General features: G+C 57.8%; 1 protein-coding gene across 1 annotated transcript in view; it reads right to left on the bottom strand.

The window, feature by feature from the left end:
* TCERG1L (transcription elongation regulator 1 like) overlaps positions 1 to 15570 on the bottom strand; it is a 110275-nt gene that overhangs the window by 37871 nt on the left and 56834 nt on the right. The gene's annotated exons all lie outside the window — the stretch shown is intronic.

Here is a 15570-nt window from a genome sequence, read left to right as displayed (position 1 = left end):
GGGTTTATGGGGAGCAATCAGCCCCTTCCTTCAAAATGCTGCAGGGTACCGAGGAGGCTGACCCGTGGGAGCAGGGACGAGAGCGCTCGGGCGGTGACGGGGGCAGTCACTTGTCCCCTTGAGGAGAGCGGGGACAGAAAAGCCAAGCTCCATCTCCTGGGTGCGATATGGCTCTGGGCACTCTGGTGGCTCAGGAATGAACCGACCTCGTTCCCATAAAAGAAGAATGAGGTGGGCGTGTTCATGTCCTCGTCGGACTCCACAGCCAGCTCCCCAGCGTGTCACATCTCTGTCGTCCACCCAGACCGAAGGCACCTGCTGTCACCCAGGATCAAGCCCCAGTTCAGGGGCAGTTCAAACACGACAGAAGAGGGACAGAGGGACGAGGTAAGTGTGCCCCCCCTCCCACCCTAGCAGTGGAGGCTCACGTCGAATATAGCACAAGGACATCTTCACACGTCCAAAACGTTGTTCCTCAAGAATTATTAAAATCAAAAACAGCTGCAGGTCAGTCAACATTGTCCAGCTTGTCAAAAAAGATAGGAGAAATGTTGTCAGCAGCGTCGCCTAATGCGGAGCGTGGTTCTGAAATTCCGTGTCACTTTAATTCACTCAATACCGACGTCTCTCGGTCTCAGTTTCCTCACGGATAAAATGAAACTAACCTCCTACGTTGCTCCCAGTTCTGGGCTTTCGGACATCAGCAGGACATCTGGAGCTGTTTGGCGTAAAGTCCCAAAGAAATGCAAGAGGCACACAGTGTGCCCCTGGTGGGCCGGTGAGAACGTTCTGGTTCCGCTTTCCTGCTGGGCTCAGTCCTAACTCAAGGTCATGGGGTATCCCCTAGGAATAGGGCAGAGGAGAGACTCAACCTTGTCTGCCCTGAACAGCCGATGGCGACCCCGGACGGGTCGAGCCTTTGGAACCAACCTTCTCCAACACGACCCTGGAGGTGCCCGGAGGTTGGAGGGGACAGTGGGCAGGATGAGCTCCGGGTTGTCACGGGCCTGCTAGTCATTATGGGAAGGGCTCAGAGAGACACGTCTCACAGCCGAGCCCGTGCACACGGGCCCCCATCTCACAGCCACGCCCATGCATGCCGGCCCCCATCTCACAGCCACGCCCATACACGTGGGCCCCCATCTCACAGCCACGCCCATGCACGCCGCCCCCCATCTCACAGCCACGCCCATGCACTCCGGCCCCCATCTCACAGCCACGCCCATGCACGCCGGCCCCCATCTCACAGCCACGCCCATGCATGCCGGCCCCCATCTCACAGCCACGCCCATGCACGCCGCCCCCCATCTCACAGCCACGCCCATGCACTCCGGCCCCCATCTCACAGCCACGCCCATGCACGCCGGCCCCCGCCCGCAGCAGATGGGAAGTGCCGCTGGGACAAGCTCAGGGACACGTCCTTGGGGGGGGGGGACTGTGCTTGGAGATGGATGGCTCCCCCTCTCTAGGAGAGGCCAGCGCAGGACGTGGGGTGGGCAGGGGGGACAATCCTGGAGTCACTGGGGCTCCATTCTCTGTGGCCCACAATCCAGTGACCCCATTTCTATATGTGAGCATTTCTCACCTGCAGGAACAAGTAACAACCACCCACCGATAGAGTCGTCTTAGGGAGCACAATGACGGTATTTTAATCGAATGGTTTCCCCTTAAGCGCCGCCTAAGAATGATTTCTGCAAGGCTCTGGCGAGGGAGGAGCAGCCACCTCGTGTTACACGAAAGAGAAATGGACGCGGCACATTGTTTTCCAGGTTACAAAGCGAACCGCTGGGGAGGGCTGGAATGGTCCATTGACAGAGCCCTGGGCGCCTTTGAAAAAACCTGATAATAAGGGAAAAATGCAATTTATGTTTAAGATAATAAAAATGGCCCACTCAGGCCCACTGTATATGGCTCTCAATGAGGCTTGAAGAATGCATTGATTTTTCCGGGTCCGCCGCTGCCTCTGTGAGAACCGAAAACATTAAAGGAGACGGGGTCCTCGGGAAAGTGGCCGGCGGGCGGTGCCAATGCCGCCCGAGTGGTCAGTGAGTGCCCGCCGCGGGTCCCGGGCACCAGCAGGAGCAAGAGAGACACAGCCAACCCCAGGGAAGCCTCGGGGGACGGCGGGGCTTGGATTGGAGGGTTGGGAGGAGAGCCTGGAGCAGAGTGGACGCTCCTTAATAACCCCCTTCCCCGTGTGCCTCTCGCCCAGAGCTCGGGCTCCACCCTGTCCTTGTGACACGGTCACTGTCCAGTCCCGCTGGTGAGCCGTTTGAAGAAAGAGACAAGACTGAGCAGCTGCCCTTGGACTCTCAACTCCAGCTGCTCAGGGAGGGGAAGAACGAGGCGAAGGGGAGACTTCCCAGGGAGCCCCCACCGCGTCCCGTGCTGCAGGGAGCAGGGTGGTCAACGTGGCCGGGTGCAGAGGTGGCAAAGGACCCTGTTTTCCTGTCCCCTCCTCTCCCCAGGGGCCTCAGAGGCTGCGGGCTTCCCTGGCATGTCACCACACGGCGTGGCTGATGCAGCCGGGAACCTGAGCCCATGAGCGCAGCTGCCCGGGCATGAAGGTGACACGTAGAACGTCCCCCACCAATGCTCTGTCCCTGGGACAGAACTACCTCCCCATGTCACGGACGAACACAGCCCCAGAACAAACAGCCAAGCCCCGTGCCGACAGCGAGGGCAGGAGCCCTGTCATGGGGACGGGCATACAGGACCGTTGCCTGGCCCCTGAGCCTCAGAGGCCATGTCCTCAGCCTGCTCTGTGCGTGGGCCCAGGTGGTGGGCAGCGGTTGGGACCCCGTGTGAGAAGGGACATTCGATGGGCGCAGAACTGCGGGTGCCACCCATCACCCACCCCTGGTCTGCCACAAAGGTCAGCACACGAGGTCTGTGGGCACCTTCCCGAGCTCCACTGTGACAGAGGTAATGTCACGTAAGCGGCAGGTGACTTCTGAGCCCCCTTGCATTTCTCACAGGTGGTGGGTTCAGAACGGACACTGCAGAAACTAAAAGCTTCAAACACTTGGGTGACAGGACATGAGCTCAGCTTTCTCCACAAGAAAGGTCACTGTCCTGTCAGGTGGCACCACCCCCGTAAAGTGGCCCCACCACAAGGAGCACGTCTCCACCCGTCCCCAGCCAGACCTCGGTATAGTTTCGGGATTCTGCTGCTGGCCCGTGTGACTTCACAGGACCCCCTGTCACCAATGGACGCAGCAGCCTGTGGAGATGACAGCCTGTCCTCACTGGACTGTTCCGGAACCTCTGAGGAGGGCAGCCTTCTGAGGCAGAGCAAGAGCAGGACGCTGACGCAGGAAGCCCGCCCAGCGCCCGCGGGCGTCCACTGCTGATGGTGGCAGGGAAGGGCTCAGTGCCCGTCTGCCCTGGAGGTGAGGTTCCTGACCCGGTGGCGGTTAGAGTCTGTGTGGGGCTGGACCCAGCACCGTACTGTGCCCAGAGGGCCACGCCAGATGCCAGCCGGGCACTGCCAGGAGCTGGCCACGTCCTGCCATGCCCAGAGGAAGTCAGCACCCTGCCTGGCACGTGTCCAGGGAGTGACCAACAGAGCCAGCTCCCTGTCCACCTCTCTGACCTCAGAAACACGTGGAGAGTGAGTGAGTGAGTGAACAGAAGGGCAGGCTCTGGGTGAGTCCCACAGACCTCACAACGTGTCCAAAGTTATAATTACCATCCAAAAGTAGAGAGATCAAAAGCAAAAGAGACCAGGAAATGACACAATTTCCACAAGGAAATCCATTTCACACATCGGGGGGCTCTGCCAGGTGCAGGGGGAACAGAGGGACCACAGACTAGGACCAGAGAAGGAGAGAAAGGATAGAGGTGGAGGTGGAGACAGAGGTGGAGGTGGAGACAGAGGTGGAGGTGGAAATGGGCAAAGAAGGGATGGGGGAGGAGCCGGAGGGAGAGAGGTCCAGGTACATCTATCTGCACACCTGCACAGCCGTCTCCCTCCGGCCCAGGGATAGTGTGTGGCCGGAGTGCAGCCCTCAACCTTTTCCAGAGAGCAGACATCCATTTCCCAGCACAGGCTGAGCTACGTAAGCCACGTCCGCCCACCCACCACCCTCCTGGGCAGCACCAGGCTCCTCGGGACTCTGGGGCTCACGCCCCGGGCAGCGCTGTCGGCCGGCTCTCATGGAAGTCACAGCTGGGCTTGTCACTGTGGTGAACCAGGGGCTCAGGGGACTGTCCAGCTGCACCCTTCCCCTGCACACGCACAGACAGACGTGACTCGGATTGTGACGGTGGGTTTATAGCAATCACGGGAGTTAGATAAATGGATAGCTCGTAAATCCACTGTGTGGTTAGAACAGAAGAAAAGCGGACATATGTATGCAGAAATGAACACGCTTCTATCAGCATTGTGACTCTTAAAGGTGACATCAAAAATAAGTCGTCTGAGGCCCTGGCCGGCTGGCTCAGCAGTAGAGCATTGACCCAGCATGTGGAAGTCCCGGGTTCGATTCCCAGCCAGGGCACACAGGAGAAGCGCCCATCTGCTTCTCCACCCTTCCCCCTCTCCTTTCTCTCTATCTCTCTCTTCTCCTCCCACAGCCAAGGCTCCATGGGAGCAAAAGATGGCCCAGGCGCTGGGGATGGCTCCTTGGCCTCTGCCCCAGGTGCTAGAATGGCTCTGGTTGCAGTGGAGCAATGCCCCAGATGGGCAGAGCATCGCCCCCTGGGCATGCCGGGTGGATCCCAGTCGGGTGCATGTGGGAGTCTGTCTGTTCCTGCCCCCCTACTTCTAACTTCAGAAAAAAAAAAGTTGTCTGTTGTAAAAACACAAAAACAATGTGTTACTAGGCACAGCTTTGAAACGTGGGCAACATCTTTGAAAACTGCCCCAAAGTGTACCATTTCCCTCACCCAGGGCTCAGCTTCCCTCTTCTGCCCCAAGGGCACCTTCTCGTCTCCTCCTCCATGGGCATTAACATCTCTGGGGGTGTCAGAGGGGTGGGCTGTGTGCTGTGCCCTCGTCTGCTACTTGGGGCCAGCTCCACACCAGGGGCAGGAACCCTCGGGGACGCCAGCCTGCGCGCCACCCTATCTCCACGGCAGGCTGACCGTTCTGGACCCCGCGCCTGCTGGTTGGGTCGTTCACGGTGTTCACGCATCCACGCAGTGTCCCTGCCGTCCCCTAGCCACTCTGCTGTGGTTGAGAGCCCCTGTCCACCACTCCCTTCAGCGATACACCCTGGTGTGCGGCCAGTGCAGTCTCAGCGGCCCCCCTACCTGGACAGGGATGAAGTCCCCTCCCTCCTTTGTCCTCAGGTGCCTCTGCCTCCTGGTGGTCCCTCGGGAGCTGTCGCAGAGGCGGCTTCCACAGGGCCTAGAGCTGGCGGGGTGGGAAGAGCAATGCTCTGGGCCACAGCGGCCCCCGCGCTGCAATCCCGCCCCGGCCACTGCAAGGCGGATTTGCTCGTGGGACCCTGAGAATTCTGCTGCAGAGCCCGGTGTCCGCGGGGGGGGGGGGGGGGCGCCCAAGACACGCTTGGAGCCTCCGCGCGGTGGGGCTGCCGGTCTTCACGGGGTTATGAACTTAGGACAAGTCGGCAGCATGAATGACAGATAACGTGCCGGAGCTCAGAGGGACAAGCAGCTGACTGGCGAGAGGCCCTTGAGGTATGTTTGGGAGGAGGGCGCAGGTCTGCAGATCGATGTCTATGGTCTCCATCAGCTGGGCACTGACAGTGTGATCCTGAGCATCTCGGCCGGTCCTCAAAGGCTGCAGAGGGTCACTACCGCCTGGCTGCACGTGCTTCCCGGCCATCCTCGAGAAGCTGGGCTCCTTAAACTCTCAGACAGGGTGCCCTGCGCTCAGGGGCAGTGACCTTCACTCGGAAACAGGTCCTGCAGAACTTCACCCTCCCGGGACCTGCAGTCTCCACAGCCCCGGCCACCTGGTCACACCTGTGGGCCCCCATGCCCCACCTTGGTGTCTCCCAGGTCTTCAGACCGCTCCCCACCGAGCCCAGCCTCCAGGGGTCAGTGCTCCAGGCTGACCACCTTGTCCTTTGATGAGGCTGAACAGCAGAACCGGCCTCGTCGTCCACCACAAAGATTCACCACCAAATGAATGACAGAGCATGCACTGGGGCGGTCAAGCCAGCACAGCCTCGTGACCTGGGAAAGTTCAGGCAGAGTCTGACCCCCCAGCATGACCACCTTCAAAGCCAAGTTATCGAGCAAGGATCACAGGTTTCTGATCTTGGTTTTGAGGTTATGAAAACCTTGCTAATCTATCATCTACCTATAACCTATAGCAAGAGAGTAGCACCTTGAACGTCACCGTCACAGAAACAGCTGTGGGCAGGGCACAGCTCTGTCATAGCACTGAGTACAGGGGGCCCTGTGTGAGGTCGGGGTCTCGGGCACCCTGGGCTCCCGGCAACCGCTTCTGGTCCCACTGCAGAGAGGTGACCACACACCTCATCTCTGTGCCCAGTGACACTGGTCCTTCCCGAAGACAAAGGGTGACACCTCTTACTTCACCTTTTGGTCAATAGTGTGAGCCGAGCACACCCCGCCCTCGGCCTGGCACGAGGCACATCTGAGGCCGGTGACCTGCCAGCTGGTCAGCAGCGAGTGACTCACCAACACTGTGACCAGGGCATGCCTGGGTGAGGGACAGGATGACCTTCTGGAGCTGGGCAGGCGACTTGTGCCCATAAGAGTGTGGACAGAGACCCTGGGACGCTGACACAGAACAGAGACCCCCAAAGATGGGAAGGGGTTGGGACCAGGGGGCAGGGGCGTCGTACGGAGATGAGGAACAGCAGGTGTAAGTCCCAGAGCTGAGACACATGACCCAACTCCAACCCCAGGTGCCAGGCACTTGTGAGGGGAGGTGGGACCAGAGGGGCATCCGAAGCCAGGTTACCCCCCCTGCCCCCCATTGGGACATCACAGGGAGCAGCGGCGGCTGAGGAAACAGGAGAACAACATAGGAAACTGTCACTGTAACATTAGACGTCATTCACGTCGTATAATGTGCAGTGTTTTTCCATCTAAGTAAAAAGGATTTTTATTTTCACATTGAATTTTTTTTTTCCAAGGCCCCTCTCCACTGTTACTATGACTTCAAAGAAGAAGAAGAACCTTCAGAGAGCCGTTCTATTCTTAGGGACCTTCTGACAAGGCTGAAATTGAGCGTTACCGCCCCAGACGCCACATCCAGCCCCTCCTCCATCTCAGCACGTGTCTGCATCGCTACGGGTTTGAAACTCTCTCAAAGCACCTTTTCATGTAACCTTCAGTTACACCGAGGAGAGACACGCACGATTAAATATATTCATATTCTAAGTGGCATTATTAAATTTTATCAAAAGGAACATTTTTGTAAAAAAAAAAAAGAGAGAGAGAAAAGGGGGTAGGGTGGGGGAATTCCACATGAAAGCAATTGTCATACAAAAGGGAGATCTGAGAAGCCCGTGTTTCTAGAACAGGAAGTATGACATGGCCTGCGTCCTATTAGGAGCGATCTCTGTTATGGGGGGGGGGGGGGGGTTGAGGGGCTGTGTCTCTGGGCCTCTGGGTCCAATGCAGTCCCACGACAGGGGACTTTAGGGCTCAGGCCAGCAGGGCACAGACACCCCCCTTCCACACACACACACACACACACACACACACACACTGCCCACTGTGGACTCTGGCCCGGTCCAGAGGATCTCCACTACTCCCTGTCCACATGATTGAGCACACTCTCCAGTCCTCTGGGGGAGCTTGGAGCTTCTCACCGGGGAGCCACGGCCTGGGAGGGCAGTGGGGGTGGAGCTGGTCTGGGGGAACCAGCAATCGGGGAGGGTGAGACGCAGCCACCTGCCTTCAGGGACCCCACTGGTGTCGGGCTCAGCACAGAGGCGAACTTGGGCGTCACCTTGACGTGTGGGGACAATCATTTGTCCCCTCTGAGTCTCGATTTTCCCAACAGGATAAAACGAATAATACCACCTTCGTGACCTTGGGCGGTCAAGCCAAAATAACCGTGGAACACGGAGCATCAACGAGAGACCCTGACGCCCCGCGGCGAAGGTGTCAGCCTCGTGGGACTCAGTGAGAGCTCTTCCCGGCTCACAGACACCAGCGTCTCGCCATCTTCGCACGGCAGGGAGAGCGCTCTCGGGAGTCTCCTCACTCAGGGGACACTATCACCCCACTGGGGGTTAGGGCCACACCACCACGTGGGCTTGGGGAAGGAGCACAGACATCCAGATTCCTGCTGTGCAGCGCACAGGGCTGCTCACGCTTGCCGCGGTGGTGCTCACACGATGGAGGGGCTGCCTGTGGCTGAGCAAGCAGAGGACCCCCGCCCAGATGGAAACCCGGGATGAACCCTGCGAGCCGGAGACGGGGCCTCTGCCCTCCTTCCCTCACGGGCAAGCCCAGCCCCCAGGCGCACGCCCCGCCGGCGGACAACACCCTGTTCACCGAGCTGGGGCTTCCAAGCCCTGGCAGTGGATTTACTCCCCCGTGAGAGATCTCACAGGGGGCGTGTGACAGTTCCCGTCAATCACATCGGGAGAGGCCATCCATTCCTGCCACGTGCCGGTGCGGCCGCCAATCAGGACGCGGGAACCAACGCGTTCCAATGCCGCGGCGAATCCAAGTGCGCCTGTCTCCACGTCAAGCTGCCCCCTGAGTATCCCAGACCCTTCACGGGGCCCGCGTCTCCCACAGAGGGTGACGTGTCTCCACGTCAAGCTGCCCCCTGAGTATCCCAGACCCTTCACGGGGCCCGCGTCTCCCACAGAGGGTGACGCGCCTCTCGCAGGACCACCGTGAGGAAGGGAAGGAAGCACGCGTCAGGGTGACCAGCGCGGACTCTATGAGATGCCGGGAGCCTCCGGGGGCGTCTTCGGGCCTGGCACCTGACTCCTTAGATATTTAATTTAAGAGCAATAAACATCCATTTTGTAAAAAATCCTCCTAGCTATAAATCAGGATTAGTGATGACTCCATCCTCACCCAGCCCATTTGCACGATCGACACGAGCAGATATGTACAGAGGTGTCCGCCCCGTGCACAGTGTGTTCTGGATCCTTCCACCGTGACCGCGACAGGATGGAAACGGCCAGTTGCACAGGAACTTGACCTGTCCCTCTGCACACCGGCCACAGCCCCCCCCCCCCCCGTGACCCTTCACCCGCCCCATCACACGTGGGCCGTTTGCTCGGCGGGGAGCCCAGGCTGAGGCAGCCCTCCGCTGGCTAATCCATGTGAAACGCATTCCTCACCTGCTGATTGACGTCCACATCTCGATGTGGGAGACAGATGGTGGTTGGGACTCATCTCGCTGATGAAATTAACTCAGACTCTTTACACACACACACACACACACACACACACATACACACACACACACACACAACTTCTTTCGGTTATTTTCTTCATTTTCAAAAGGGACGTTCTTCCAGTCACTGGATACAAATGGCTTTAATTAGCGTAAGGCAAACATAACCTTTAACAAACACAGGCTTGGGATGGCTGGTCCGTGCGCTGAGGGGAAAGGCTGGGCCGTGCTCAGAGCCACGATTTGCAGCCTCACCCGCCACGGTCCCCTTCGGTTTGGCGAACCACCCGTCCACCTGAGTCAGAGTCATCCATCTGCCGTGGCCGCGGACACGCCGGTCCATCACACACGCAGAGGCATTTCTGTGACAAGGGCAGGTGCCTTTTGCTGAAGGACGGGGCGGAGGAGACCCGGCAGGGCTCCGTTCTGTCGACTCCGCTCACGACCACCCGGGACGGGGGGCGCTCGGGCTCTTAGAACACAGCAGAGATCTTCCAGGAGCTTTGCACTTTCCATGACTGCCTCTTTGAAGAGGTGTTAGCAATGAACAGCCGTGCGGCCCACACGTATCACAAAGCAGGGGGTATAGAAAAAGAGACCCTCTGTTTCGGAAACACTCAAATGACGGTTCTGGTCTTTGATGTTCCTTTCCCCAGTTCTACGGGGCCCAGGCACCACACAGGTCCGCTCTTGGATTTCTGGTCTGTGGCCAGCACCTCCGTCGCGTGGACAACCGTGGGCCTCCGTGCCCTTCAGCGGCACGTCACCCTCTGCGGGATCGAGTGTGACCCGTTTCATCCTCGTCGGTACCTTGTTCTCCAGGAAATCTCCACGGCCAGAACCCTCCCCAGACCCAGTGTGTGGTGCAGCTCAGGTCCCGGCCCCTCCGAGTGAGCCCGCCCCTCCTCCGTGGGATGCCGCCCCTGACTCCCCACGGTGGGCGGAACATCCTGGCACTGCCCTTGGCTCCGTCTCCTCTCACCCCTGTGCAGAGAGCCCGAAAGCACCTGGCTCAGCATCGCTCCTTCGTGGAAGACAAACTCCTGAAAGGCAGAAACCGCTGTCTTCAGCATTTCGTCTGCCATGTACCCACGCAGCCCTGGCGTACCAACCCACCCCTCTGGCCAAAGCCACTGCCCCACCACTAGATGACCGGCCAGAGCCACTGCCCCACCACTGGATGACTGGCCAGTCCTTCTCTCTGCCTCTGGCTGGGCTGAGCTGTGGGTTTTTCAGCTCACCCCTTCCGTGCTGGACATTTCCAGTTCCTGGAATGAGCCTCCCTGTCTGCCTGACAAGCCCCCCCACCCCAGGCAGCCAGTCAGGGCCCCGCCCTCTGCAAAGCCTGGAACACACTGCAGACTAAGGACTTTATTGTCCTTTGTGTTATAAAATATGTACATCAGGCCTGTTTCTGCTGGAGCAGAACACAGTGAATGACTCATTATGTGTCTGTAAGAACCCTGAGAACAGTAGCCACATTTTTCATCTTTAAATCTGTTCTAAACCAACTGTGTGATTGACACAAAACAGAGGCCTAATAAGTGGCCGCCGAAACGCAGGCACAAATGAACAAACAGCCACCCACGGGAAGACGTCAGTCTGTCCCTTCCACACGCAGAGCAACCCGGCCACCAGGAAACAGACGGGCCCGTGGATGGGAATCCGGCACGGGCCGTCAGGCCAGCGCTGTGGCCTCGGGGTGGGGCGTCCACGCCAGAGCGAGCGCCGCGGTCCCTCCGACGTCCCTCCCGAGCCTGGTGTCACACCCTGGATCCTCACCGTCGGGGGGTTACGTGTATTGTTCTTTCCTCTGAGCGACCCCGGGTTTTCTGCTGCAGCAGAGAGGAGCGCCTGGCTGCGAGGCACGTCCTCCACAAGCTCCACGGTGTCCTCTCCGCGAGTCCGTCCGGACGCGGTCCAGGCGGAGGGGTGGGGGGTGGACGCGCCTTTACGGCCCACCAGGTGAGAGATGTGTGACCTTGGGGGATGTGACTTGTCCTTCATGCCAACAAGATGTGGCAGAGCAATCTCACACACCTCCTAGCTCACCGTCTCAGTAGGTGACAGAAGAAATTTCCAACCCGGGTTGGAGACAGCGTGGCCTCTGAGCCCAGGGCCACGGCCAGGTGCTGAGTGCTCACCTGTCTGTGTGGGAACCGCTCTCCCTGGGGCCCCCCTGAGAGTCCCACTGAGTCATGTCCAGTGGCCCCCACCGTGGCCAGCCCCATCCCGTCTCAGTCCAAGCTCATCCCTCGGTTCCTATGGCCGCTGGAACCTGAGAAGGGGTTCCTTCCCGGCCCAGGAAGCGGGCGCGCTCCCCTCCACACGGTGCCGTGGTCCCGGCAGACCCTTCTGCCGAACGCGGTGGAATGGAGAAGGGGAGTCTCTCGCGGCATAAATTAGATGCATCTCAGCTCGTGGCTGCAACCCCAACTTCTAAAATGGGAAGCTAGGAAATCTAAACAGGTTTTCAGTTCCTCCTAATGTCAGAAAATGGGAATAAAAGTAAGAAGTGAGAGGAAAGGCGAGAAGGCTTCAGACTTGGGTAGCAGCACCCCCCCCCCGGAAGCCACATTACGTGAGAATGGGTCCCCAGTGACGTCCCCCGGGAGCGCCTCCTGCCTCCCTGTCTCTCCCAAAGACACTCCCGTGAGCGGACTGTCCCCGGGGAGAAGGTGAGAACTTCCTCCGAGCTGGCTCCAGCGGCGGGGTCCCCTTTCCAGGGCCTGGCTGTGCAGACCACGTCCAGACGAGCCTAGGAAGAAACACCTCCCCCCAGGGCCACCTCGCTGAGGGCAGCGTCGTGAAGACGTGACTGTTTTTAACACGCATGCGTCCACCAGAGGCCGTGGGAGCCCTGGACACAGAATCTAGGACGCGATTCACTGGCACTGGCCTTGGCACGTGGTCACTTCATCATCTCGACAAATTAAATCCCAGGCTCAATGTTAATAAAGGGATCAGCCCCAGGCTCGGATGGCCCAGCCTCACCAAGCCTGCCAGGGACCAAGAGGGCATAGGGCAGACCTCCTCTGAGGTCCCATTCCATACTGCCCCTCCCTAAGGGACCCCCCAGTCCAGCGTCCCTCCTCCGTGAGTGCTTCCCCGGTCACTTCAACCGGAAATGCTCTTTGACCGAGCCATGCCGACCCCAGCACTCGAGCCTCCCTGACTATGGTGCCCGGGGGTGTCTGTAAGCCTGGCCTTCCTCAGCATGGCTTCCCGGCTCCCACTGGGCACCTCCAGAGCCACAGGCCCCACGGAGATGGGCTCCGTCCGGCAGGGTGCGGGTGTCACCCTGTGAGCGGGGCTGGGATGCGGCCGGTTCACACCAGCGCGGCAGAACCGATACTTAATGTTGTGTTGAGTCGGTGAAACCGGTTGTTAAAATGTCACTTGTCATCAGGGTTCTCTCTCAGGTGGGTGCCTGGGCAGCCGCCCAATGTGGAAATCACAATTTTACATTCCTCACTCTCTTTATAATGTTCATCTGCGCCACAGTGTGTTCTAAGCACCCGTAGCCACATGTGTTACGTCTGTAGGTGAAAAACATTGCAAGTGAGGACGCCCATCAAGAAGCCATATGAAAATAACCTTAAATCGCAGTTTTTTTGTAGGGGTATTTTGGGGGTGTCAGGTATTATTTAATATTTTTTCATTAGTATTTTAAAACTTTCTTATAACATAGTCTAGTTTTGTGTATCTCTTTTATTGTTCTTATTTAAGTATTAAGTGCATGAAATGAGGAACCACCTTTCGGTATATTGTTTTTTTTTCTCCTTAAAATGGTCTTGAGGGCAGAGAGCCGGTTGTTAGATTATTTGAATCCCGGGACTACCTGTGAGGGCGACGTGGGCCCCACGCCTCCGGGAGCTCCCTGTGCCGCGCCCGGTCCTTGCTCTGAGTTCCCGCAGACGAGTGACCACAGTCACCAGGCTGGTGTGCATGCCGCTCCTGCTTGCCCCGCCCGCCCACCACCTGCCCTGCCCAGGGGAACAGCCGTTTCTCAGCCGGAACAAGCACGCGGGCTTCTGGAACGCCCGTGCTTACCTTACCGCTCATTTCCAGTGTAACAGGAAGCGCATACGTACTTGCATCCTCTAACTATGATGAGAACTAGGAGTTTCCTCTAAAAATCGCTAAAGGAATCCCGGTTGGAACTCGGAGGGACAGACATCCCGACACGCATGTGGCCCGGCCAGTTAAGTGATCCTACTACCCTCACAAACGTCCCTGTCCCAGACGGACGTGGTTACAAATGCAGAACATGTTGTTCTGGTCACATGTGAGCCGGCGGCCTCTGCGTCCCCCAGCCCCGCCCCCAGTCCTGCAGGTCCCGGCAGCTCAGAGCCCGCTGACCACCCACCACGGTGACCGCCCCACAACACACGGCACTGCCGTGGTCATTGTGTCATCGTCAGTTAACTGCTCGTTAAAATAAATTAGAACATAAACTGTGTGCAATTAGCTGAATAAAGACAAGTATTTCAGTCATTTTTAGGGTTGAAAGAGAACTTTCTGTTTTAATACTAATTGTCAAAGGTAAATGCTTTGTAAACACCACCCCAGAATCCTAGCAACGAGGTGGTCAAAGTGCAGGACGCAAACACAGGCTGGGGCAGCAGTAAGTTTACAGCTGTTTGTATGCAAATAACATAGTAATTAATGAATTATAACAGAAGAATGAGCTGTGTTTTGTGTGCTCACCACTGTAATCCTGGACACACACACACACACACACACACACACACACACCTGTATACCTCAGTCCCACGGGTACGACATTCGTGGGTCAGGCTGGACGGCAGAGCTTTCATCATCTCACGGGGCTGGTCAGACAAACAAAACCGGGGATTTAAAATCTAGAGTTCTTTTCTGAGTTTTCAAGTGCGTTTTTGGCTAAGCAAAGATGCCAGTGAGATGAAGACTGCCTGGAGAAAACAGAAAGCCTGGCCTTAAATTCAGGCTGACACTGTCGATTTCCAACATTTCAATATCCATTCTCTCTCTCTCCTCTCTCCCTCTCCCTGCTCCCTCTCCCTCCCCCCCCCCATTGTTCTGTAACTTCAGAAGAACAACAGAGCTGTCGCTTGCTCATCCTGAAGACAAGGACACTGTGGTTGGTGGGCTCTCCCAGGGTCCCCAGCTTTGCAGAGAGTGTCAGTTCAGAGGCCACGTCAGAGCCTCCACGACCGCCCTAGCAGAGCTGGGAACCCACCTCCTCTCCCTGTAGTCCCTGCCCTGACCAGAGCCACCTCTGACCACGGGCTCCCTGCCCAGCCCCCTCTGCAGGGAGACAGCCAAACAGCCATGCCTCCATGGGCAGGTGGGAGGGACCACTTGGGAAACACTTCCCAGGGACAGCGTCCGGGCTGTGCCCCTTCACATGCTCACTGAACCTCTCGAGGATGGTAACCCACAAACCAACACTAAGGGACGCACTTTACACTCAGAGCGCCACAGGGTAAAGCACATTCCACCGTGAGCCTCTGGGTTCTGTCCAGGGGCACCGTCCTCTTCCTCCCGCCCCGGGGGCCCCCTCCGGCCCCTCTCCTTGCCCGTCATCATTCTCTTTCCTGCTCTGCTAACTACCCCATCAGGCCCAGGTTACGAACATATTCTTGCTCATTAGTAATAAATTATAACTGCAGTCAATAACTCATTTTCCAAAAATTAATTTGGCAGCGACAGCACAGTTCCCATGTAAAATCGTGGAGGCATTGCGAGCCACTGAAACACCGAGTCATTATTTTTCGTCGGTCCCGGCTTCTCATTTTCCTACAGCAAAGATTTACAATTTCCATGGGGAGCTGCTGTGCACTTTAATGTTTTAATCAAAATGAAATGTCCGGAGACATTCCGTTCAATCTCCCTTTCGGATGCAGGCTCACTTTGGGGACCTTCTGAACGCTTGTGTTTGGACAGTGCCTGCTGCATGTACATCTGTGCTCTGAGGACGCAGCAATGGGTCACGGAGGGGCAGGGAACACAGGCCGGGGAGGCTGTGTGGGTGTGGGGGCACAGCATGGCCAGGCCCCTTCTGCTGGAGGCCCCACAGCCCTCCATCTGCAAATGCAAGAAGAAGGTTGGCCTGCAGGGGGCAAAGGGCCATCCTGGGCACTCAGGCCAGCAGGTAAGACTAGAATTAGACTAGATCTCCCAAATCAGGACAGTGTCTGGTGACCCAGGGGTAAGATTGGGCACCTGCAGATGCCAGCAACCACAGCTCTGTCTTACCCCACCACCATGCCCTG

This window comes from Saccopteryx leptura, chromosome 13 (genome assembly GCF_036850995.1).
Source record: "Saccopteryx leptura isolate mSacLep1 chromosome 13, mSacLep1_pri_phased_curated, whole genome shotgun sequence".
Classification (NCBI taxonomy): domain Eukaryota; kingdom Metazoa; phylum Chordata; class Mammalia; order Chiroptera; family Emballonuridae; genus Saccopteryx; species Saccopteryx leptura.
The sequence above is the reverse complement of the archived record's forward strand: the minus strand, read 5'-3'. Positions and strand labels throughout refer to the sequence as shown.